We start from the raw sequence: 24898 nt of genomic DNA, 5'->3' as shown, positions 1-24898 counted from the left end.
ACCGCCCCTGACCCTCCAGGCCCTACATATAATTCCCCATCAGCGCAACCACCTCCAAGCCGCGCAAGCAACCGCCAATATACTAGGCCATTACCCATCATCCTTCATTGGCCTACTAACGCTTTGTCTGGCCTCAGTGCCCATGCTGAACTAAGCTGAGGTGTGCCTCCTGACTCGGCCGTATACGACACTTCCCACATCTCTGCTGCTCTGACACCCCTGCATGGTTACTGGGCTTCGCAGCTTTGTGTGGACATAGGAGTATAACACGCTTGGCCCCTCTGCTATCAGGAATCTGGAGGCATGGCAGGCATATGGCGCAGCGCTAAAGAATTCTGCTAACCACCAGGAACTAGCCTGATCGCTTTACTACCACGAACCTGTACACTTGGCCCGGAAGCGGTTGTGGCATCTCCCAAACTTCGTGCAACACTCAACTGACTCGAACATGTCGATTCTGGCCTTCAATAGTTACCCATAGCCCTCTGGAACCGGGACCTCACAACGCCGCAGCTTACTTGTCTGTCCACCCTGCCCGCATCGTCTCCAGCCGGTCCTACTCCGTTAGTGACCACCTGGAACCGCACTCGTCAAATGGTCAAGCCAAAAACCCCACGTGCACCTCCGGGTAGAATGGACTCCGGCACCCTCCCCTCCTCTGAGGCCCACGTCACCATGCAACTGGCTTTGCAGAAGATGGAACTTACCTTACAATCAAACACGTCACAGTTTGAAAAGATATTGCAAGCCATCCTAGACACCAAGTCCACCCTGGAAGCCAAAATAGGCTCGGTGACAGAAGATGTCAACATACTGCGAACCGACCAACACGCACTGGCTGACAGGGTGTCTGAACTGGAAAAGAACTCCGTATCCCTCCCCCGGTCTGTGAAAGATCTCCAATCGCAATTGTCTCATTTAACAACTGAGGTGGACTTCTTAAAACGTAGAGCTGAAGATGCAGAGGGAAGGTCCCGTCGCAACAACATTCGCTTGGTTGGGTTCCCTGAGCGTGTCGAAGGCCCCAGCACAGAATTATTTGTAGAACAATGGCTCACGGAAACAATTCTTAAAGACAATATCCCGAAGCTTTTCTCCGCTGAGCGTGCCCACAGGGTCCCTGGCAGACCCCCCCCCCAACCTGGTGTGCAGCCTCGCCCGTTGATAGCAAGACTCCTTAATTACCGAGATAGAGACCTCATCCTACAGTTTTTCCGCAAATCGGGCCCGTTACACTTTGAAAACGCAGAAATCACAGCTTACCCAGACTTTACAGCAGAAGTTCAGAGGAAGCGGAGTTCTTTTTATTGTGTTAAAGAATGCCTTTGCAAACACAACATCAAGTATGCGTTGCTGTTCCCAGCCAGACTCCGTGTACAAGATGACACACGGGTACTTTTCTTCACTACACCAGAAGACGCCTGGACCTGGCTGCACGCCAAAGGCCTTGCCGACCCGATAGACACAAGCACTCCGGGTGAAAATTGGTCCTCTCCCAAGACTAGGCGCAGGCAAGGCAAAAAACAAGGCAGTAAACCCTCACCTGAACAGTCACAAACTGAACGCTCCCTTCTCCTGCAAGCTACATCTAGATTTATTAACACGTCGCCAACAGCCCTGTCCACTCAAACTGACGGGGAACCAGATCATGACGTAAACTCCGATTTGGCAGAATCTGCACGGGGACCTACCCTCACGCCGCGCACAGCAGATGATATTTGCTAAGACAACTAAGCACCACCTACTTCCGCTCCTCATATACAATAACATGGCCTGCCTCCCCCAGCTGATCAGAAATGGCCTGGCGGCACCACTGGTCCCTTGCTGCAACACGCTGCCCCCTTGCGGTCCTGGGCGGCTGACCCAGCACTGAGAGTAATTTGGGCAGGGTAATCCCATGACTTTGAACTAACGTCCTTCGACACCCCCCTGCTCCATATGGACTGTTCTCCCAAGCTGGCAATCGCTGGAATTTCTTTCGGCTCTTCATTATTTCAGTTGATGTTATACACTGTTTTTGGGTGCATTTTTTTTTGTTGGTTTTGTCACACGCTATTTAATTGTAAACACACTCACAATTGCGCATGTCACATTTACCTTATCAATAGGTTTAAACTTAACAACACTAAGGACATTAACTGGCTAGCCTTGGAGGGTAACCGATACAATACTTCCACAATGGGGACGGGGGACACACATCTCTCCGGTTTTGCTAAATCCAAAATTGCCTCATGACCTCTCAAACTCAACAAGTTATCTTGAAATATAAGATACTCACATGGAATATCAAGGGTATGGCAACACCGCGTAAGCGGCAAAGGATTCATACATTTCTTAAGATACATCAGGTACACATAGCCCTACTACAAGAGACACACCTCTCTAAATCCACGTTGGAAAGCACACGCTTAAAATTGAAAGGACAATTGCACGGCACCACTTCCTCGTCTTTTGCTCGAGGGGTGGTGATTTGGATTGCTCCTGGGGTCCCACTCATCACATCTTGTACACAATGCGACCCAAACGGTAGATACCTGATACTAGAAGGCGTCCTTGACGGGTCCCCCTCAGCGCTAGTAGCGCTATACTCCCCAAATTCAAATCAACGTGACTTCCTGAGTATGCTCACCACTGGTAATCTTAGTGACCCCACATTAGAGTGCATATGGGGAGGCGACTTTAACAGCGTCCTAGATACTCAAATGGATCGCTCATTTCCCCCACTCGTCACGGCTCCATCCAATCGTGCCTCACAAGCACCAGCAAACTGGGCCTCCAATAATGGTTTAAAAGACATCTCGAGGGTCGTCATCCCACCCACCGTGAATATTCTTATTATTCTTCTGTGCACAAGTTACATACCAGAATAGACATGATTTTCGTATCCGCAGCCGTAATACAGAAAGTGTGCACAACCGAGTACCTGGCACGCACCATATCAGATCATAACCCGCTCTGCGCAATAATGGCCTGGGGCCGCACACACACTCGCATACCAACATGACGATTACAGACAGAAGCTCTTTTAGACCCCCCTTCCACGCAGAATTGTCCAAGAGACTGGCAGATTATTTCTCACTGAATAAAAATACAACCTCATCTTGTGCTATAGAGTGGGATGCCCACAAAGCGGTAATACGCGGACACTGCCTTGCAGCCACAGTGGGGGTAAGAAGGACACTCACCAAAGAACTACAAGCTCTGGAGGTTAAACTCCGCAAAGCAGAGGTTGAGGTTTCCAGAAACGAGTCCACACTGGCAGCACTGAAGTCGCTTAGAGCTGCCCATAGAGAAGTAGACACCAGACTATGTAAGCATGATTACAGACATTACATGACACGACAACACGCTGAGGGGGATAGATCAGGTAGACTGTTAGCGTGGCTGACTCGCCAACCCTCGCCCATTGGTGCGATACGTTTGAACTCCGACGACATTATCAACACCCAAGTAGGAATCAACAAAGCCTTCTCTACATACTATCGTGCCCTATATACGCCTCCTTCCCCCCCATCGGAGCAGCAATTAGTTGACATATTATCACTTGTTTCCCAAAACCAACACATTATTGACAATGCAGGCACATTAGACGGTCCCATTACTATAGAAGAACTGCGCTTAACTCTGTCACAAATGGCACGCAGCAAAACCCCTGGTTCAGATGGCCTACAGGTAGAGTATTTTAACTCCCATGCTACTCACCTCCTACAACCACTCATAGAGGTATTCAACGAAGTGCGCAATAAATGACAATTGCCAGACTCCATACGCGAAGCTCTGATAGTCGTCCTTCCAAAGGCGGGCCGTGACCCTCTCGACGTTAAATCATACAGGCCGCTCTCTCTACTAAACACAGACTGCAAACTACTTGGCAAAATATTGGCAAATAGGCTACTCCCCTACCTACCAAGCTTAATACACTCTGATCAGTCAGGCTTTATTCCAGGGAGAAGCACCTTTTTAAATATTAGAAGACTGATCCACATAATGCACAGCAACACAGAATCACAAGCGGTGACCCTCTCCCTAGACATTGAAAAAGCGTTTGATACGTTGAGCTGGGACTATCTTATACGCACACTCAATGCGTTTGGATTCGGCCCCGGTTTCATTAGATGGATCAAAACGCTCTACTCCAAACCCACAGCTCGAGTCAAAAATGGATGAGCTATCTCCGAAGCATTCCCCATAGGCAGAGGTACCAGACAAAGCTGTCCATTATCCCCTTTATTATTCGCATTAGCCATGGAACCATTAGCAATTAAGCTACGTAGCTACGCACACATATGGGGCATCACTGAATCGAATACACATCATATTATATTCTTATACACAGATGATGCCCTGATATACCTGCGTAATCACTCCACCTCCATGGCAGGGGTGTTGCTAATACTGGACTACTTCGCACTCGCCTCTGATCTACGTGTCAACTGGTCCAAGTCAAGTATTTTCCCTCTCACCCCCATACCAATCGACCTTCACATGATACTACCGCAATATCAACTGCCATGGTCACACACTACCTTTAAATACCTCGGGATACAAATTTACCACTCCATTGCCAATCTGAAAGAGGGCAACATTGACAGGGCACTCAGCTCCACGCGCAGCTCATTGTCATTCTGGAGCTCACTTCCCCTCTCCCCCAAGAGTCGGGTAGCAATAACCAAAAACTCCTCCTCCTGAATGCATAATGCTGCAGGCATATACAGCCCCGCAAACGATACTGTCCTCACTTTTATCCGGCCCTAACCGCCTATCGTCAAAACCCATATTGTTGGAAGCAGCCAGATTCTGCTGGCGTAGATATGTTCAAAGTAAGACTCCTTCACCTCCTTACTCCCCTCTGTTACCGCTGTTTCAACTGCCAGGCACCCAAACACTCTCATTACACCACGATACATGCGACAGAAGTACACTGAATGTGGGCGATTACTACTCTAGCTCCACAATGCGCACCTTTGCAGAACTAGTGGCCGCTGGGGTTATGCACACTGGAGCCTTTTTGACATAAAGCGCCGCTAAACGGCTACTCAATAACATATGGGGTTCTGGCAACGAGCCACCCGAGTCCCAATTACTTACCACTATCCTTACCATAGGAAGCACAAAAGGCATCATAACTAAACTATATAAAGTGCTGCTAGCGGAAGTCTGCTCTGCCCTGCCGCTTGCTAAAGCACGCTGGGACTCCATCCTCCCTTCACCACTACCACAAAAAACTTGGGTCGGGGCTCTCACAACGATCAAGTCAATAACCCGCAATCCCAGATTGCGTTACACCCAATTCAATTATGTTCACCACTCATACCTATCCCCGGCCTGCATCCAAAGAATATACCCGAACACAAACCCGGTATGTCCCAGATGCGCTACTCCAGCAGCAGACTTTTACCACATGGTCTGGAGCTGCCACTCAATAAACTCGGCCTGGCACCGCATTACGGACGTCACAGCAGACATTTTGTCCCACACTCTGTTACCCACCCCAGACTCTTGCCTACTTGGCATACGACACCGAGCCAAAGGCGATAAACATCTACACAGATTTATCGATCTAGCATTTGTTGTCTTCAAGCGCCTAATTGCTACGCACTGGAAGGCCCCACACGGTCCCTCCCATTCTGCCTGGCTCCGCGACTTACATAGTCGCTCACAAGCCGAAGCTCAGACATTACACTTATTACAACATAAAGGCCTACTACAAGATGGTGCCTAGTCTGGGATACTTTTGTGGTAGCAATAGAAGCTAGGGAGGACACATACCCCCCCCTAAACTAGCAACTGTATATGTATTATCTCTTTGCTAAATATCTATACCATGATACTCCCAGTTACCCCCCATCACTCACTTCTCCACCTCTCTCCTTAATGTAACAACGCAACGTTTCAGGGTGCTTCTCTTACGGCTATGCTCTTATGTAACCCATGCCTAGCCTTGCTCACTATTTTATTGGCTATGCGCCCCCTTTCTGCCCCACAATTCATACCTCAGCTATGGCCTCATGGCTCCCATACACAGCAGTTGTATCTTTCTCTTCCCCACCCTCCAATTGGTGTAGCCAGCACCATGTGTGATACCAGCATTTATTATTCTGTATTCAGTTGTGACTTTAACCACTTGTTCTACAGTTTCAAGTTATATTTCAGCACTTCATTGCGTAATTGCGCTGTACAAGCTTATAAATGTGCGTAAACAGATCGCAAAATTATTAATAGCAAAATGTACTGTTGTGTGTGCATAATGATTAAACAGATTTAAAAAAAAAAAAAAATCTATGTAACAGGGTTGATGTCATGCAAAGCGCTAGACTTCTGCCAAGTGAGATTGCGCTGTGAAAAAAAGATAAAAAGTAGTCCACAAACCTGATGGGAAACAGCGAGCCTCCCATGTTTTCAGTACTTGGTCGCTGCGCTCGAGGAGGGCTAACCACTGGAAAAGGAATAACGTATGCGTGCCTTCCACTAATAAAAGCAAGCAGATTTTGAAAGGCAAGCCCATGGACCAATGAAAGACACTGATGTAACATGGAAGGGGCTCCGAGCCCTTGTGTAGCTACTAAAGCGTCTCGCAAGCGCATGCGATGCAGGCTCAAACCTAAAAAGGAGGATGTTGAAGGGGAGAAGGAGGGTGAATTGGAAAAATAGAGGTGGGTGAGCAAGGGCGAGAGGAGGGTGAGGGACAGAGAAGTAGGGGAGGAAGAGAGAGAAGGGAGAGATGGAGAGAGAGAAGAATGAAGTGGAAATATAAGGGTGAAGTGGAGCAAAAGTAAGTTGACGCACAGTGAGAGGATGGCGAGGTAAGGAGGAAGAGAAAACTGGATAAGGCAGAAAGAGAGGAGGGTGAGGTGAGAGAAATAGGAGGATGAAGTAGAGAAAGAGAGGGGACAGCATAAAAGCAGGTGGATTAAGGGAGTGAGAGGGTAGAATGATGTTAAGAGAGTGAGGTGAAAGGAAGTAGAGGGGGAAGTGAAGAAACAGCTGGGTAAAGTGAAGAGAAAGGAGGGTGAGGTCAGGAAAACGGAAGGTGAGACGGAGAGTGAAGGGGAGAGAGCAAAACAGATCATCCCATGAGTATAAATCCCTAGAAATACACAGTATAAACTAGTAGCCCTGAGGTGGCGGTGCGTGGCAAGTCCCGCTCGCGCACACCTGGGAGTCTCTGGGAGCTCATTCATCTTCATGGTCAGTCCACGCTTCACGCCCCCCCAGATCCCAAGCGCCGGCTGCAGGCAAACAACTTGTTGCGGTCTTCCTGCCGGGAGGTGCAAGTACTCACTCAAGATGCCAGTTTAGCCTTAGTTGCATATAGTGAAGCAAAGGTTGGAGCCGGTTTTTGTTGGTATTTATTGGTGCGGTTTTATCATCATAATAACCTGTTCGGGTGCCTGCAGCTCGCGCGCTGCCTACGTGACGTCATCTGACAGGCTGTCCCGCCCTCCGGGCTGGGCCTCGTGCAACTAGGGAAGCACGTGGGATACGACCCTTCCGAAAAGAAACAGCCGCTGTGAGAGAACACAGGCGTACAGATAATTTCACGTGAGTGTTAAAATAATAAAAACGAATTTAAGATTCTTATTTTCTGTGGTCTCTTTATATGAAGCATAGATATATAAGCTTATATTAACTGTACATAAAATATTACTTCAGAATGCGTATGTCTTTTACAAATAAAAATACTTTTAAAAACATTTTTTAGAAAATCGGTTGACGAGCCTCTCCAAACAGTTACAAAAGACGTCCTTCAATCATGGCCGTCAGGCGCCCCGGCGCCGCGCCGTTAGTCCTTTCTCAGTCTCCGCCGCTGTCACTCGGCGCGCGTCACGTGACCCGGACGTGTTCTGGGCTCGCGAGCCAGTGGCTCGGCTGTTTGAAGGGTGGCGGCGGCGGCAGATGCGGGAGCGCGTGACCCGCGGAGGAGCGAGGTGAGCGGCGGCGGCGGCGGCGGACGGGTCCGGCGGCGGCGGAGGGGGGAGTTATGTGAGAGTGTCAATCAGGGGAGGGACTGCTCAAACGGAGGAGAGCGACCATGTAGTCGAAGAGGCAGAGAGACGGGAGGGAGCGGTATTTTAAAGAGCAGAGGGTGCGGGTTTGAGGGAGGCATTAAGTGCACCTGAAAAGAGAGCCTTTCAGCAGAGGGCGGCCCTGGGACACAGTGGTTCTTAAACCCTGGCTCTGTGACACCTAATGAGGGGGGGTCGTGGCTGCTTGGAAAAATAAATAACAAGTTAATTAAGTGCATTTAAATAAAAAAAGCAAAACGTAGAATCAGTACACGTAAACGTGAAGGAGTTTGAAACTGGAGGCCATACATTGTGAGCATCGTCAGATGAATGGGGGCAGTGCAAGTACTTCAGACAGAATATAGAATGGACGATGAGTGTCCTCAATTGAATTTAGAAACGCTCCAACCCTCCCATTAAAATTTAGTTTTTAATTATTTGTTTGTGAAATAAGTAAAATATTTAGTTTTATATTTGACAAATGCTTGGTTTTATATGTTTATTTATTGTTTTACAGTTCATCATCACAGATGTTTAGGTTGTGGTCCCTGGCTTCCAGTATTTACCCAATATTGAGTCCACAGATTTAATTAATGATTCAGTGGGGGTTGCAGAAAGACTCCGCCGAAGTCCAACAGTAAAGAACCACTGGCTTAGAAAAAGGGTTCCTTAAATAAAACTAGTTAGGGTAAAGCTAAGAATAAACATAAAGAATAATTTGCTGGAAAGATGATCAGTATACTGAACTATAATCAGGATGGGGTGGACACATACGGCAAGCTTTAAAAAATATTGCTGGGTCAGAGAATGAGATAGTGATCTGAAAATAGTTGTGACTTGTCATGCACACTCGGTTGCCTGTGGAATAAGAACCTAAGTAGATACTGTATGTTCTTGCAACGCAGTATAATCTTAATAAAAAAATAACCTGATGGATGACTTACAAGCAGTAAAAATGTATTTACTGTTAGAATTAAAATAAACTGATAATCACGGAGGCAGATGAGCGTAGAGATCAACTTTTCAGCCCCAGGCCTCAGTTTTCCGGTGTCCACTTAGTGGTTCCGGCAATGAGGCCCTTAATATGAATACATTTGCATATTCACTAAGTGGTCCATTGTTATCGATGACATCTTCAGCAGGGTCTGGAGCATTAGACAAAAATATGGGAGTGTGTGGCTGGGGAAATGGAGGAGAATTCCATCATTGAAGCAATCCACTGAAGCCAGTCCTGCTTCATTTTCTGGTCTTAGCCTACCTTTGTGAATCACCCCAATTCATCCTACCTGCTTCTGGTGGTAGAGGAAAACAAAATATGATCGAGTGCTAGGTGGAGCATAGGTGAGGCAACATGGATATGGGGTGGAAGGGGAACCTGTTGCGTAATTTTAAGCTTTGATAGTCTGAATCAAGAATTGTCATTGGGGATTACTCCGGGGTGTGGAATTTAATAAAATATCTACTTGTCCATGGGACAGGTTGCTTCTTAAATCTACTTGTCCTGTAAAAATAATCCACTAGTCCCTTTGGTGCCATGTAGTGTGGCAATAAATTATGGCAGCAATCTCAATACGTGAGAGCTCTGATAATAGCCTATCCGAATATGCCAGGGCTACTACTATTGTAAGGCTTGAATGTTTGTAATTTCACTCCCTGCTATAGCAATTTCCTTATTTTGTCACATTTCCGCAGATCTACATACTGGGGCTGACTGAAGCAGTAAGCAATGGTTCCAGGGCTGGAATGCCTTTGAATCTGCAAACCTACTAACATGCATGTTTTAAGGATTTTCACGAGCTCTTCCCTAATCTTTTCTCATAATGAGAAAGGTGGGAAATATGCTTCTGACAATGGCAGAAGTAGTTCTTTCAGGGTTGGGCAAAAAAGTGGTTGGAGGCAAAGTGAACTTGTAAATGTTCAATAGATTTTCACATGAGTCAATCTACACACACATTTGTTCGTGCTAAAATACAGTTCACAAATATTTTCTAGGAGTAAGATTTCATGGTCTCTTTCTGTAAATTCTTGTGAATTAATGAAAGCCAAAAATTCAAAGACATTTATCATGGGTGCACTTTTGTGACTTTCTTTAAGAATTGGGTCCCTAATTAGGTCTGGCATTAACAAACACATTTTGTTATTATTAATCTTCTATTTCTCTCTCGATCTATCGGCTGGCTTTACAGTGAGTGATCACATTCTGCTCTTCCACAAGAAGCATATTGGCCACACAGTATTTTTGTTAAGTGCCAGGACCTACTGTCGCAGTCCTTGGCGTAACGAAACTAGAGGGGGCACGCCTGCAAAAAACATGGAGGGTACACCCTCCGGACTCACTCAGGGCATGTGCTGTGCAGCAGGGGCACCCTGAAGGGGGGCTGTGGGGCCTTTGTTACGCCACTGGTGGCAATGTGTGCTTTTTAAGACCAACATTTTTTTTTTCCTTTTTGCCAGTGTTTGTTACAATGGTGAGGGTCTGGCAGCTCCCACAACAATAAAGTTCTACAAAACGCCATGTCAAAACAAGACAGGCATTGACAAAACCGAAAACCCACAAAAAATGTTGTATCAATTGGCTTTGCATTTCATGCTTCTCATAATCCTGTTGAAAATGATTACAGTAATTTACCATTCGGAATATTTTTTGGAAATACTAGCATGCATCAAAACATTTTGCTAAATGATGCTTCAAAGAAATACCACTTACATTTTCATAGTAGCGAAACATTTTTTTTTCCTATTGCAATTATTTCTGAAATTTTATTTTGAAGGCAAAGAATCATCACTCTTGCTTACAGGCTTCTGCAAATATTTGCATCTAATCAGAGTGCATTCTGGGAGCCTTATACTTAACCTCATATTGTTACATTTTTCAAATGTGTATACACTTTTATTCCCTTTTTTTTTTAACTGGAACTACTGTCAGTAGTGCAGTGACTTCAAAATGTTAATTTACAGCGCTCATCCTAATAATAAAGGCTTTTCATTATTGAACCATAAATATGAGTTCAAACAGCATTAACATTCGGAGACACATTACCTCAACTGCAAACAGTTCCCTTCTCTGTAAACTGGCAGCCAAAGTGTTTCTGCTGCAGGGGGTTGGGGCCTACTTGTCCCAAGGACAAAATAAACATAAAAAATTGTTGCCCTTGACCCCAAACAATATGTCCCGGGCGTCGGGCGATATGAATTCCACATCCCTGATTATTCTGTCTCTGCTCCCTTGCTGGCATGCGTTCATTTGGTTTGCTTATTTGACATTCTGAAGAGTAAGTGAAGAATGCAATGAAACAGAAGTTTATTTTCAGTTTCTCAGAAATGTTGTATTATGACTACCAGAGAAAGCTGCAATGAACATGGCTAGAGAAAGAATTACTAGGAGTTTGTAGAAGTTGTCTATTATATTGTAGTGTGGGCTTCTGTTGACATTTTCAGCTTTCCTTTTTGTTCAGTGCTTTGCATTTGATAGATATTTTTTTTACAAGTTACTTGTTCATAAAGCCTCACGTTTTTGCTTACTATAGAAAATGTAAACTCTTGTTTTTCTATTAATTTAACTAACTTGGCTTTAATGATTGCAAAGAGCATCTCAGAGATGGGAGAAGCTTGTCTCCCTCTGCCCGTGCAGTGCGCTGCCCGGTGCATCGGACCTGGAGTGTGGACGTGCCTGCGTGTTTGCTGGAGCTCGGGGGCCAACGGATTGGAGCGGCATAGCCGAGATTGGAACTGCCCGGGTTCTGCGAGGGCCCCTGAGGTGAGCATGATATGGGCGGGCCCTGGCTATGGGGCCTGAAGATTGACAAGGGCCCTAAGCTGAGGCGGGGCTGGTCCTTGGGACCTGGAGTTTGGAACGCTTCCAGGAGCGGCCACTGAAGGTGACTGGATTCAATCAGGGGGGTCTCCGTGTGGCGTGACAATACTGACAGTAGAGAGGGGACACTGGGCCCTGAAGGTGTGCTGGGACCCGGGTCCCCAATAGACCCCATGAAAGGTGGAAGAGACCTTGTTGTTAGACTAGAGCTGAGTGGATGAAACTATGTGACTGAACACACCTGGTGGTCACTAGGAACCAGTGGACGGGCAATGATTGCCTCTCACCCCCTGTGACTTATCCTGCTAATAAATATTGGCAGTTGGCCCATTGGGGCCCCACTAATGGGTACAAGCAAGCGACCGGCCCCGTTGCAGGGCAATACTATGGAGTTATACACCACCCCTGCCCTGTCTGGGCAATGGGAGACGCGCCTGACTGGGTACGGGACTGATGCAGGGATGGATGCCCCTGTTGTGGAGCCCACGAGAGCTGAACAGTTGGCAGCGATTCAGGGATCTTGGGAGGCCCTGGAGGTGAAGATTGAATCAGTGGCAGTCGAGGTCAGTCTCCTCCGGGTGGACCTCCAGAAGGCATCTGACAGGGTGCAAATCAAGGAGCGCTCGATTTCCAAGCTATGGACGGAGGTTGATGCACTGTGAAGACAGATGGCGGAGGTTACATCCAGAGCTGGGACCTTCGAGGACAGAGTGGAGGATGCGAAGGGCAGGTCCCTGTCACAATGCCCTTTCCTCGGGATCTGCACGCTGCTGAACAAAAGGCCCACCTCCCAGCGTCACCAACTCAGAAGGCTATTATAGCACAGAGTTATGATGAACCCAGGTGGGGGGAAGGGAATTAGGGTAGGGAACTGCAAGGAGAGAGATCTGAAAAGGAACGGTTAGAACAAATATGCATACATTAATTCATACCAGCATAACTCACTAATAGACTCTTGAATAAAGACGTCTCCGTGATATCAGATGGAGACCCTTTGTGAATTGGGCGTAGCCCCTTCTTTGAATCATGGAACAAGAACAAACTGCAACCTCTAAACCTAGAGATGCCAAGAGCTTTGGACTATGGTCATACTCTAAATATCAATCATGTAACAATTATGCATTCATAAGATAAACGTTTGATCTAAGCCTAGAAATTCTCAAAGACTTAAACATGTATCTCACATATTATGTTTCCCAAAAAGCAATGAAACTATAATTTGCTTATCTCTGAAACGTTTTCACATTTACTACCTAGGCCTGAAAGTTAACTCCTTGAACTTGAAGCATTTTTTGTTCATTTGTCATAAGTGCCTCGCTTGTTGTTCATGAAGCGCTTTGATCGTCATGCATGAAGCGCCTTTTTCATTATGCCAGAGAGCGCTTTTACTTGCTTTGTCTGAAGAGCTACGCTCGTTATGCCAAGGGGCGCTTTACTCATGTGGCCTGAAGCGTTTTGATACTCGTGCCCAGATCGCTTTACTCATGTAGCCTGAAACGATTTGATTGTTGTACCAAGGGCGCTTTAATCTTGTACCTTGAATCGCTTTGTTCGTTGTGCTAAGGGGGCGCTTTTACTCATGTGGACTAAAGCGGTTTCATCTTCGTGCCAAGACTGCTTTACTCATGTGGACTGAAACGCTTTGTCGTGCCAAGGGCGCTTTACTCATGCGGACTGCAACGCTTTGATTATCGTGCCAAGGGCGCTTTACACGTGTGACCTGAAGCGCTTTGCTCATTGTGCTGAGAGGCGCTGTACTTTTGGAAGTAACCACTTCCTTCAAGATTGGGCTCATCAAGACCTTACCGCTACGAGTACGACCTAGTCATATCTGAATTCACTATGGAAACAAGGATACTCTGACTTGCTGTCAATCTGCCATGCAGGAAATCTGCTTTTCTTCAGAGGAACCCCCACGAGTCTGACTGCATCGAAATCTTCAAAATAGTGAGCAAGGTGCTTGGGTGTGGCTGGGCTTTATTGGCCTGCCACACCCTAAGATGGCCGCTCCCTCTAAAAACCTGGGAATTGTAGTCCCTTCATAGAATAGCACTGATAAGTGCATCTTGTCCGCCAATGTCCTGACCCTGCAGCTACATGAGCTTTACCACAGGACGGTACTGATGACCACCTTTAGAACAGGAAGGGATGACCAGTGGTGCGCGTGAAGCACCGCAAATACGTGCAACGGAGTTTCGGGCGGAACCTGGACTGAGCACAGCCTTATTCCTGACAGTCCCACTGCAACAATATCTGGCTTATTGGGTTTCCGGAGGGGGCTGAGGGCTCGGCCACGGAGGCCTTTGTGGAACATTGGATTTGAGATACTATGGATCAAACCTGTTAGACTGTCTCCAATATTTCTGATTGAAAGAGCACACCGTGCATTAGTTGCTCCCCCTCGGCTCGGGGCACTCCTGAGGGCCATCATAGCCTGCATACTCAACTATAAGGATAGAGATTGCATCCTTCGGGCCAGTCGTGAAATGAAGTCCGTTCACTTTCACAGTCGCAAGATTTCAATATATCCGGATTACACCAACAAAGTACAGGGATTCTTGGAGGTCAAGGCCAAGCTACGCTTGCTGAAGTACGCTATATCTGCTGTATTCTGCCTGCTAAAGGTCCTTCACAGTGGCAAATCCTACTTCTTTGACATTCCAGAAGATGTGTGGAAGTGGCTGGCGATATGGGACAAGGTACCTCGTGGGGAAGCGAGGCCCCGGAGAAAGAATGATGGAACTGCATGGGGGTCCCGTACATCGAACTGGAGGTCTCGGGAGGAAGCCAGTCAGTTGGAGTTGTTGCCTGGAGAGGGCGAGTTGTACCAGGGTCGATATTCGGGAAGATGGCACTGACACGTCAGGATGTGACAATGGAATCTAAGGAGTCGGCTGATGCAGAGGAGGTGGAAGTTGTTGGCACTGGGACTTGATTGTGTAAGTGTTAGATGTACTGTGTACACCATGTTTCTGACTTCTTCTCCCCTTTTCTTTCTTCTTACATCCGTTCTCTGTCTGCTCCGGCGCTGTGGGAGGGAAGCATAGATTCCATCGGACGGGGTCGCTGGTGGTGATATGGCTGCCTTGAATTGTAATATTTGGTCACCTGTTGAGACGTTATATATGATCTGGGGGCGGGAAGCCTCTCCACTATAAGTGGTATGCCATGTTTCAGTCAGTTGGGATTAGGCTGTGGGTCCTGGCACCATGGTACTTCATGGATGAGCAGTAGTGGTTGTTTCATTTCTTTTGTTGCCTGTAGGGAGTTGGCTCTGTATATACTATCTCAAAGTAAGAGGTTGTGTGCACAGAGTCCAAGGGTTCCCCTTAAAGGTTGATAATGGTAAAATTAGTTAATACTAATGCTCTATTTTGTGGTAGTGTGGTCGAGCAGTAGGCTTATCAGAGGGTAGTGTTAAGCATATGTTATGCACACATAGGCAAAAAATGAGAACACAAACTCAGACTTAACTCCAGGCCAATAGGTTTTTATATAGAAAAATATTATTTTCTTTATTTATTTTAGAACACAAAGATTCAAATTTTAGGTAAGTACATAAATTGTAAGGTACTTCACACAGGTAAGTATAGAACTGTAATTTAAAACAGTAGTACACACAGTTTTGGTAAAAATGGCAAACAGCTATTTTAAAAGTGGACACAGTGCAAACATCAACAGTTCCTGGGGGAGGTAAGTATTGGTTAGCTTTTCAGGTAAGTAAATTACTTACAAGTTCAGTCTCCTGGGCTTAGGCAGCCCACAGTTGGGAGTTCAAGGCAACCCCAAAGCCACAGCACCAGTAACACGGGGCCGGCCAGGTGCAGAGGTCAAAGTAGGGCCCAAACAACATAGGCGCCCATGGAATACAGGGGTGCTCCGGTTTCAGTCTGCTAGCAGGTAAGTACCTGAGTCCTCGGGGAGCAGACCAGGGGGGTTTTGTAGAGCACTGGTGGACACACACAAGCACACAAAACACACCTTCAGCAGCACAGGGGCGGCCGTGTGCAGTGTGCAAAGTAGGTGTCAGGTTTGCCGTAGAAAACAATGGAGGGACCAGGGGGTCACTCTGGCGATGCAGGCAGGGCACGGGGGCTTCTCGGGCCAGCCAACGACTGGGCTAGGATGAGGGCTGCCTGCTGGTCACTCCTGCACTGGTAGGTGGTTCCTCTTGGTCCTGGGAGCTGCGGGTGCAGTGCTTGATCCAGGCATCGGGCTCCTTTTGTTACCAGGCACTCGCGGTTATGGGGAGCCTTTGGATCCTCTCTGCAGGTGTCGCTGTGGGGGTGCAGGGAGGTCGACTCCGGGTGTCCACATCGTTGGAGTCGCCTGGGAGGCGCCTCTGCAGTGTTGGTTGTCCTGAACTTGTGCCGGGGGCGTTTGGTGCAGAGTGTGAAGACTCGCACTTCTGGCGGGAAGTTGGAGTCTCTTTAAAATTACCTGCTTTATTGTTGTTTCTGGACAGAGCCGCTGTCCTTGGGAGGTTCTTGGTCCTTTTGTTGCAGGTCAGTCCTCAGAGGTCGCTGGTCCCGCTGGATGCGTCGCTGTGCAGGTTCTTTGAGTCTGGAGACAGGCCGATAGGGCTGGGGCCAAGTCAGTTGTCGTCTCCATCGTCTCTACGGGTCTTTCAGGTCAGCAGTCCTTCTTGTTGTAGGTTGCAGGAATCTGATTTCCTGGGTTCAGGGTTGCCCCTAAATACTCAACTTAGGGGTGTGTTTAGGTCTTGGGGGCAGTAGCCAATGGCTACTGTCCTGGAGGGTGGCTACACCCTCTTTGTGCCTCCTCCCTGTGGGGAGGGGAGCACATCCCTATTCCTATTGGGGGAATCCTCCAAACCAAGATTTCTAAAGGCAGGGATCATCTCAGCTCAGGACACCTTAGGGGCTGTCCTGACTGGTGGGTGACTCCTCCTTGTTTTTCTCAGTATGTCCTCCAGACTTGCCGCCAAAAGTGGGGGCTGTGTCCGGAGGGGCAGGCATCTCCACTAGCTGGGATGCCCTGGGGTGCTGTAACAAAAGGCATGAGCCTTTGAGGCTCACCGCCAGCTGTTACAGTTCCTGCACGGGGAGGTGAGAATCACCTCCACCCAGTGCTAGCTTTGTTCCTTGCCACAGAGTAACAAAGGCACTCGCCCCATGTGGCCAGAAACCTGTCTGGTTGTGGCAGGCTGGCAGGAACTGGTCAGCCTAACACTGGTGTTTGGACTGGTATACAGGGGACGTCTCTAAGATGCCCTCTGTGCCTCTTTCAACAAATCCCACGCTGGCATCGGTGTGGATTGATTGGTCTGAGAAGTTTGATACCAAACTTACCAGATTTCAGTGTAGCCATTATGTAACCGTGGAGTTCGTAATTGACAGACTCCCAGACCATACACTCTTTATAGCTACCCTGCACTTACAATGTCTGAGATTTGGCGTAGCCACTGTAGGGGCATAGTGCTCATGCAGCTATGCCCTTACCTGTGGTACAGTTGACACCCTGCCTTAGGGCTGTAAGGCCTGCTTGAGGGGTGACTTACCTATGACACAGGCAGTGGGTTGTGGGCATGGCACTCTGAGGGGAGTGCCATGTTGACTTAGTCGTTTTCTCCCCACCAGCACACACAAGCTGTGAGGCAGTGTGCATTTGCTGAGTGAGGGTTCCCCAGGGTAGCATAAGACATGCTGCAGCACTTAGAGACCTTCCCTGGCCAGAGGGCCATTGGTACCAGGGGCACCAGTTACAAGGGACTTTTCTGTGTACCAGGGCTGTGCCAAGTGTGGGAACAAAGGTACAGTTTAAGGAAAGAACACTGGTGCTGGGGCCTGGTTAGCAGGATCCCAGCACACTTTCAATCATAACTACCATCAAGAAAAGGCAAAAAGTTAGGGGGTAACCATGCCAAGGGAGGCATGTCCCTACACTGCCTGTCTGGGGAGGAGGGTGTTGAGTGTTTTGACTTGTTTAATATTGCTCCTAGGTTTAAGAAGGGGCTGCGTTTATACAGAGCATGCATGTATTCATACACACCTCAAATATCTGGAGGGGCATGGGAGGGTGGTAGGTCAGGGAGGTGGGATGGCTTATCAGGGCTGAGTGAAGATCACGGATCAGTATGGCGGAGCCTACGAACATCTTGACCTGGAATGTCTGGGGCTTAAAGGGCTACTCTACATGGTATAGGATACATTCATTCCTCTGCTGTAATAAGTTACAAACAGCTTACCTACAGGAGATCCACTTAGTGGGAGAGGAGGTTCAGCGGTTGGGGAAGAAATGGAAGGTGCAGCTGCACTTCACCCCTTACTCTTCTTATGCGAGAGGGGTTGCCATTTGGATAGCACCTAGGTTACCCCTCAGACACACATATAGCGAAGCAGATGTGGAAGGACGCTATGTGTTGGTCCAGGGGATGCTAGATGGTAGAGAGGTTATACTGCTCAACATTTATACACCCTATATAGATGATAAATTATTCTACATGCATATAGGAGAGTTATTGGAGGACTGTATAGGGACGCCGATAATATGGGCAGGGGACTACAATTGTATCCTGGATGGGCAAATGGATTGACACCCGCCCCGACTAGGCACTAAACCACTGATGTCGACCTTGTTCGCAGCAGTTATGCGTGATTTGGGGTTCAGGGACAGCTGGCGGGCCTTGCATCCAGAGGGTCATGAATTTACATATCATTTATTGACGCATAACACTTATAGTCGTCTGGATTGTATATTAGTGAGTGGCATAGATCTGCAGGTGACATATTTTGGTCGGTTACTATCTGATCATGCGCCAGTATTGCTGGTGTTGCAGTGGTGTCCCCCTGGGTGGTGTGTACGTGGCTGACGCATGCCGTCAGATCTTTTAGCGGATCCAGCTTGCCAAGAGGCTATTGCGGGTGCGAGGGCTATTTGGAATTTAATTGGCATCCTGCAACCACCAAAGCATTGGACTGGGAGGCACTTAAGGCTGTCATGTGTGGGGCCTGTATGGGTGTGACATATGGAGTGTGGCGCCAGCTAGAGGCGACTTTGGGGGTGCAGGAACACAGGCTGGCAGTTCTGCAGGGCTCTGGGGAGACCTTGCAGGAGGTGCGACAGGAGATGCTACAGACAAAGTGCAATTGGCATGGAACTCGTTGGACAGGTGCATGCTTAGTGTATCGTCAGAGACTCCATAGAGTGGGGGACAAATCGGGGAAGCTCCTTGCATGGATATTGAGACGGGAACAGGAACTTTTCCCCCCCGCTCCCCCTATTTTGCAGGTCCGCATACTGAATGGGGACCTTGTAACTAATAGGCAGAATGTCTTGGAGGTATTTGTGGAACACCTTAGTGGAGTGTTCAGTGATGGGGTGGCAGGTCCGCCTGAGTGGATTGGGGGTTATCTGGATGGAGTGGGGATGCCCAAGCTGGCCCCTGAGCTTCTGTAGGAATTGGAGAGTGATATAGACGTGGAGGAGCTGACAGTAGCTATTCAGGCCCTCAGCAGATCCAGAGCCCCAGGCGGGGATGGATTTCCTGCAGAGTTCTATCAAGCTTATTCTTCCTCTCTGACAGGAAAGTTGTTAGGTTTTTCGTGAGGCTCGGAGCAGGGGGATACTACGGAGTACGATGACGAAGGGTGTTATCTGTCTGTTGGCCTAGCCTGGAAGGGATGCGGCCGACCCATCTTCGTAGAGGCCCCTCACGATGCTCAGTACGGACGTAAAAATATTGTGCAAAGTGTTGGCAAAGCGGCTGTTGACGATGGTCCACACACTGGTCCATGAAGATCAATCTGGCTTTATGCCTGCAAGTAGTACCACTCTTAACATTTGTAGACTCACTCATGTATTGCACGAAACAATGGACTGTGCTTCCGACTTGGCATTCGTATCACTCGACTTGGAAAAGGCGTGTGATACAATGGAGTGGCCATACTTTATGGCTGTGCTTCGCGGAATGAGATTTGGTCCTGCCTTTTGTAATTGGGTGTGCCTTTTGTATACCAGCCCTTCAGTTAAGGTTGGGGAGGTGGGGAGGAGCACAAGCCAGGGCTGCGGCCCTCTCACCACTAACTATTCACCCTTGCTATTGAACCGTTGGCGACTCTGCTGTGTGGGGAGATGGAGCGATGGGGAATTAAGCTTGGTGATTCTACCCATGTTCTCTCTTTATACGCGGATGATACTTTGATATATGTCCATACGCCAGCCCGGGCGGCACCAGTATTGATGGTGCTCCTTGAGACCTTTGGTGTGGTCGGGTCTCCAAGTTAATGTTGAGAAGTTGCTCCTGTTTCCAATGGGCAGTTTGGTGGGGGTTCCTGAAACGTTTGAGGTGGGGCCGGGCCAGTATCTGCAGTATGCTAAGCTGGAACGTGTGGTGCAGGAGGTTTGGGTTGGGTTCCCAGCTGTCCCGCAGCCATCCTGAATGCTGGGAGGCTTGCTCCAATGGGGAGATGGGGGACACCTCATCTCACTATTCTATTAAACTGTTAGAGGTGATCAGGTGTTACCCCAGTGTGTGGCACGTGCCGTGTGGGTGAGGTAGTTGGAGGAGCCGGTAACAGACGCTGATTGGGCACAAGCGTGTATGCTGGTGAAGAAAGTGACCTGCAATCACAGATTTAAATTTCTTCATTTTAACTTCCTGCACCGTACATATGTGACCCCAGGGCACCATAATAGAATAACTCCTGATAGGGAGGCGAAGTGCACAAGATGTGGGGAGTTAGGCGCCAGTTTTTTTGCATCTAGCCTTGACGGGTGGGGTGGGTTCTGGGATACTGGAAAAGGTGGTTCCTAAGATAACAGGGGAGAGTGGCATAGCGATACCCTTGACCCCGAAGGCCTCCCTTCTGGGAGTGGTACCTAGACCCAAGGGACGACAGATGTATCATTAAATGGCGTTGATGCTAGCCAAGAGACGAGTGGCCATATGCTGGATGAGTGCTCAGGTTCCTCAGGAGGCATCATGGCAGAGGATCTCATTGAATGGGGAGTGGCAGAGGAGGTGCATATGCGTAATGTTGCAGGGACAGGGGGGCCTTGAAGGCCGTAGAGCTGTGGGGGTCCCTACTGCACAACTTTACAGGGGATGATGAGTATGATTTTATGGATGGCTCAAGTGAGGGGGAGTGATGTGTGTACATCGTTGTAGTGCTTTTCTATTTGCGATCGTAACGTCTGATGACTATTAGTGTTGCCGGGTGGTCCCCATGTGTGTGGTCGTTGGGTCAACTGGGTATCATTGTGCCTTGGAAAGCAGGGGGCCCAGCTCCGGTGGATATGTGATCTAGATTGAATGTATTGTCCTTGCTAATGCTTAGGCCTCTGCAATATGTTTTGTGTTATTGTACTGTTAAATCATGACTGACACCAGATGTGATAAAAATACCAATAAAGAAAGTAAAAAAAAAAAAAATGGACTAAGGCACAGGTTTACAAGTGGCCTGCGCCACTGATGTCACTTTTTCTGACACATTGGCGGCACAGGCTAATGACCCATGTCTGCAAGGCCAACCAATGCAGCGCAAGTCACTGTGTTGCCTTAATTTGCGTCGGGGAGGCATTTCCATGGGTGTTGTGTGGGTGTTCCCACACAAAACCCATGGATTTTGATACATTGCCAAATTTACAAGGTTTTGTAAACCGGAGAATGTGTCAAATCCCTACGCCACTCTAGTGGTGGCGTAGAAGTGATGCAACTGGGAGAAATATCTTTATTTCTCCCTGTTTTTTCCTCTTTCTGTGTGTGCTGCATTTTGCAGCACACATAGAAAGAGGAAAATTCCTCTTGGGATTGTTTTTGTGCTAGAAGGTACCCCTTCCTGCTTAAAACAACCCGCAAGGGTGCCTGCGTTGGCACACAGCAGCAGTTTGTGCGCCAGTGCAGGGGAAAAGGACAGGAATGCACCATATCTCGTATATACGGCACATTCCTGCCCTTTTGTTTAACCTTCGCCAAAACATTGTAAGTCTGGCCCTAAATGTTTGCTGTTTGTATAATAGGAAGCTAGCTCACATATAGGGTATACATGATATGTGACTTGTTTTAGTTTACTAATAGCATTGCCTTCAGGGCAGAAGTATTTCCTTTTTGTTTTTATACTCATTTTCAATAAATATTTTACTAAAGCATGATGTAGTAGCACACTTTCATTTAAAGACAGTAAATTTCCAAGAAATGTCGACAAACCTTCCCACTAACTTGCCGCTTTACTGATAAAACCATGTAGTGTATTTATAATCTGTGAAAACTGTTTCAGTCTTGTATCATGTGATATCTGGCACATCACCAAGTAAAGTGTTCTTATATGTTTTCATCCTGTTAAAGTATTTTTTTCCCATCACTGAAGAGCAAAAAATAGTCTTTCATAGCTACTGAGATGTATTTTGAATTTTTTGTCCAGTTGACTTCCAGTTGAAACAACGGCCTGACATGCATGTGGATAGTTTGTGGTGGCATGGGGGATTCAGTCTCATAAAGGGCGTGATAGCAAGGGGGAACCGGACTGGCATTTTAATTGATCTATCTATATGGTATTCACAGACTACTAAACAGTTGGAAATTGCTACCTGGAGCCTTGGCATAAGTACAGGCGTGTTATCCATGAGGAATAATATAGGTTCTGTGGTGGGACGGTGGTGTAGGTCTGATGTTAGTGGATAATCATTGTGATGCCCTTGCCAGTGCTGTCCTCCTCACTGTCCTGTATGTTTAGTTTTTCTAGTATAGTATCCCATTCTAGAGCTATCGGCCATTTGCGGTGCCCCCTGTGCTCCTCTTGGCGGATTGCAGCAGTCTCCGCTAGCCCCCACTGTGCCACCTCCGCTCTCCATTAAAGTATCGAGGGGAGTCATGAAGTTTTCCAGTCACCTGTCAATCGTTTGGCCAGTAATGATGACCGGTCCATGAAGCTGGAGGATACCTTGGCTGATTCGGCTGTGGGATACAAACCGAATATACAATGTTCCAGTGTGTGCCAGTGATCCTTCCCAGTCAGGTTTAGTAATATCGATCCAGCCTCGGCCCAGTAATTTACTAGCAGTGGGCACAACTACAACATGTGGGCCAGTTCTGCACCCGGTGTGTGACATCTTGGGCAGGACGCTGAGGTCAACGGGAAAATCAGATTCAGTCTGTGTGGCATGAGGTGGGCCCTATGAAATATTGAAAACGGTAAATATTTAAACACACATGTATTCTGCGAGATTTGTTTTGGATATTGTAAGAGGAAGGACCATATTTTATCTGTTCTTGCCCTATTAATGTCAAGCTCCCATTTACGTCTAAGGGGATTCCCAAATGTGCTCTAAGTCCTTTATATAACCATTTGATCAGGTGCCTCCTGTGCCCCATAGTGTGGAGGGCCTGTAGTAGTTCATGCGTTACAGGTGTGTTTCCTTCAGGGGTCTAGTAGTGGTACACATATCCAACTATACTAGAATGTGTTAAAAAGAGTGTCTGGCAATCAGTGTGCCTGTGTAAACTCGAGGTGGGGCATCGATACTACATCTGTAAATAGGGAGCCCACAGTCTGCTCCATCTCTTGATTCCAAGGACGTAGCATCCTAGTTGTGAGGGTATCGAAGGGAGTAGGGAGACCCCCCAGCAGTATATTAGGAGTGTATGGAGTGGGTGAATGCTTGTATTTTCATGAAAAGCTTCCAATACGAGAGGGATATTCTCAGCAGTAAAGAGCCGTCGGGAGGTGGAGTGGGGCCCGTGCAGAGTAATCTATCCATCCTTCTGCTTCGCAGCACATGGGGAGTATAGCCAATCTCATCTAAATTGTGGCCTGCCATCCAGTATGTCAGCCATTGAAATTGACCCGCTATATAATAGGATTTCAGGTCCGGGGCACCCATTCCTCCCTTATCAGGTGGTAATTGTAATTTACTTAGGCTAATCCTCTGATGACCCGTGCCCCATATCAGGTCTATCAACAGAGTATTGAGTAATGTAAATATATGTGGTGGTATAGAGATTGATAAATTTACAAAGTAGTATAATAACTGAGGAAGGAGAACCATTTTGGACAATGTCAAGCGACCTGCCACGGACAGGGCCAGCCAGGGTCAACAAAAATTCACCTGTGACCGTAATGATGCGATTGCACAGCCTAGGTTGCCATCCAGGAGATCCTCCGGGTTATAGTGCACTTGCACCCCTAGATATCGGAATGATTGTGCAGCAAGTTGGACCTGTAGTGGTTCGAATGTTACCTGCGGGGTATCATAGAGGCCACTAAAAAGACATAGGACTTATTTGCCTTTATCCATAAACCTGACAGGTCATTCATTTCAGACATTAACTGTGCCACTTCCCCAAGAGGACACTGCAGGTCCCTGAAATATAGGACCATGTCGTCACCTACTTTGCACACTGCACCCGGCCACCCCTGTGCCGCTGAGGGTGTATTTTGTGTGCCCATGCCGCCCCACCCAACCCAGTGCTCTACAAAACCACCCTGGTCTGCTTCTCGAGGACTCAGGTACTTACCTGCTAGCAGACTGGAACCAGAACACCCCTGTTCTCCGTAGGCACCTATACTATTTGGGCCCTACTTTGACCTCTGCACCTGACCGGCCCTGTGTTGCTGGTGCTGGGTGTTTGGGGTTGACTTGAACCCCCAATGTTGGGCTGCCTATGCAGAGGAGAGTGAACTTGTAAGTGCTTTACTTACCTGAGAAACTAACTATTATTTACCTCCCCCAGGAACTGTGTGTACTACCGTTTTGATTCAAAGTTCCATACTTACCTATGTGAAGTACCTTACAATTTATGTACTTGCCTAAATTCTGAATCTTGTGGTTCTAAAATAAATTAAGAAAATAATATTTTTCTATATAAAAACCTATTGGCCTTGAGTTAAGTCTTTGAGTGTGTGTTCTCATTTATTGCCTGTGTGTGTACAACAAATTCTTAATACTACCCTCTGATAAGCCTACTGCTCGACCACACTAGCACATAATAGAGCATTAGTACTATCTAATTTTGCCACTATCAACCTCTAAGGGGAACCCTTGGACTCTGTGCACACTATCTCTTACTTTGAGATAGTATATACAAAGCCAACTTCCTACATTGCCCCTTTAGCCCTTA

General features: G+C 47.5%; 2 protein-coding genes across 2 annotated transcripts in view; one reads left to right on the top strand and one right to left on the bottom strand.

Annotated features, from left to right (window-relative positions):
* Nucleotides 1–7425, bottom strand: part of LOC138282966 (testis-specific serine/threonine-protein kinase 1-like) — a 230417-nt gene extending 222992 nt beyond the window's left edge. The window contains exon 1 of the mRNA XM_069221044.1: nucleotides 7283–7425. The gene's annotated coding sequence lies outside the window, so the exon portion shown is untranslated. The remainder of the gene's footprint in view (nucleotides 1–7282) is intronic.
* Nucleotides 7426–7834: 409 nt separating this feature from the next.
* MROH1 (maestro heat like repeat family member 1) overlaps nucleotides 7835–24898 on the top strand; it is a 1237492-nt gene continuing 1220428 nt past the window's right edge. The window contains exon 1 of the mRNA XM_069221041.1: nucleotides 7835–7928. The gene's annotated coding sequence lies outside the window, so the exon portion shown is untranslated. The remainder of the gene's footprint in view (nucleotides 7929–24898) is intronic.

The sequence above is a fragment of the Pleurodeles waltl genome, chromosome 2_2 (genome assembly GCF_031143425.1).
Source record: "Pleurodeles waltl isolate 20211129_DDA chromosome 2_2, aPleWal1.hap1.20221129, whole genome shotgun sequence".
NCBI classification, from domain to species: Eukaryota; Metazoa; Chordata; class Amphibia; order Caudata; family Salamandridae; genus Pleurodeles; species Pleurodeles waltl.
Note: the sequence above shows the minus strand (reverse complement) of the source record. Positions and strands in the feature narration are given on the sequence as shown.